Source organism: Galeopterus variegatus, unplaced genomic scaffold (assembly GCF_000696425.1).
Source record: "Galeopterus variegatus unplaced genomic scaffold, G_variegatus-3.0.2 Scaffold11681, whole genome shotgun sequence".
Classification (NCBI taxonomy): Eukaryota; Metazoa; Chordata; class Mammalia; order Dermoptera; family Cynocephalidae; genus Galeopterus; species Galeopterus variegatus.
The window spans coordinates 31,775-33,728 of record NW_007737792.1 but is presented as its reverse complement, the minus strand read 5'-3'; the positions used below and the strand labels follow the sequence as shown (position 1 = coordinate 33,728).

Sequence of the window (1,954 nt, the reverse complement as noted above, 5' to 3'; positions counted from 1 at the left end):
GATGACTACTAACTGGACATGAACAGCTATTAGTTGAAAGGACAGAACTACAGGACAAGCATTAAGGACAAGCCTTTAGGTACATTGAACAGACAATAGATTTATGAATGTAAGGGTCATTTATCCACACTAAGGGAATGTCACGACAAGCCTTTAGGTACATTGAACAGACAATAGATTTATGAATGTAAGGGTCATTTATCCACACTAAGGGAACGTCACAGAAGATTCTGAACATGTAGATTGTATGGCAAGGGACCTTAAAAGGTGGATTGTTGGGAAAATATAAGGAAAATGGTCAGGGCCCCTTGGATGTTCGGAGACTTGACAAGCATCTGAAGTGGGTATGCGTGTGCACACAGGTGTTCCTTGTTATTGTCTAATGTGATTGTGCATGTGCATCCGGGTTTTTTTTCTGGATTATGGACTTGAGTATGAAGGACTAACTGTGCAGATGCACAAAGCTTCTAGAGGACGCTCTGGGAAGCCACATGAGGTCGACTGCTCCTACCTCTGAATAAAGCCTATTATTTCTTCATCCATGGCTCCAAGGACCTTTTCCTATTACCTAGCTCATAGAACTGTGTGTGGAGGGTTTGTGACCCAGTCTGGACAACGGGCTCGAGGGGTCTGTGAGACCTAGCCCTAGCTCTACATTATTAAAATAAAATAGACTATGAAATAATAATTTGATATTGTTCAAAGCCTTAATATATGGCCTTAAACACATTTTAGTATTTGACAACATGGAATTAAAATAGATAAACTAAGCATTAAATTAAAGAAGTTAGAAAAATACACTCATATCAACCATAAAAAGTCAGTAGAGCTCTTTCTCTTCTGGTCCCAGGCACTTTGGTGCTGTAGGTTACCGTGCAGACGTGGCCACATCCAAGAATCACACCACACACAACCAGTCCTGAAAATGGCACAGAAGTGGCAACAAGAAACCTCCATCATGAAGATGACGAATCTCCTGAGGTGGACCCTACGTTCCTGAGGAACATGAGCTTTGCCAAGAAGCACAACAAGAAGGGACTGAAGCAGATGAAGCCCAATAACACCAAGCCCATAAGTGCACGTGCCAAGGCTGTCAAGGCCTCCTAAAGCCAGAGGAGGTCAAGTCTGAGATCCCAAAAGGTGCCAGCCACAAGCTCAATCAATGTACCCACATTGCCCACCCCAAGCATGGGAAGCATGCTCTTGCCGGCATTGCCAAGGGTCTCAGGGTCTGCCAGCCAAAGGCTAAGACTTGGACCAAGCCCAGGTCACAACTCCAGCTCCAGCTTCAGTTCTAGCTCCAGCTCAGGCTCCCAAAGTTTCCGAGGCCCCCACAAAAGCTCCTGAGCAGAAGAACTGGTGTGACCTCAGGGCTTCCGCCTGCATGGGGCTGCTGTCCTCCAGTGCTATTTGAGCAAATAAACCTGAGGCAGGGGGAAAAAAAGCCAGTAGAAAAGCATTGATAGAAATTATTGCATGAGAAAACCAGAAAAGCTGTAAATTGATGTGATTTCCACGCTAGTACAAAGGTACTTCAAAAAGCTCCTGAAAAGATTCGTATTATCTTTTAATTCCATTTTTACACTAACATTTGGAAGTAACTTATACTTTGAAACATCTCATTAAATGGAGAAAATATTTTCAAGTCTTATCAATCAAACTCAGAAAATTCAAATGTTCATTAGCATATTAAAGGTCATGTAAACACAGATTCTGAGGAAATTAATTATAAAAGAATAGAATGATATTTAACATTAAACTATGAAATATCATTTTAAAATTTTTTATTGCAACATTGTACATATTTATGGGTTACATAGTTATACTTCAATACATGTATATAATGTGTGACAAAATATTATTGATAAATATAATTTTCTAGAAAAAAATTACAATACTGACACAGGAACCAGAAAACTCAATTAATCCAATAACTCCACCTAGCTCTGCCAAT

General features: G+C 40.4%; 1 pseudogene; it reads left to right on the top strand.

Moving 5' to 3' along the window:
- The first annotated feature begins 850 nt into the window (after positions 1 to 850).
- LOC103610736 lies at positions 851 to 1,414 on the top strand (annotated as a pseudogene).
- The last annotated feature ends 540 nt before the right edge of the window (positions 1,415 to 1,954 follow it).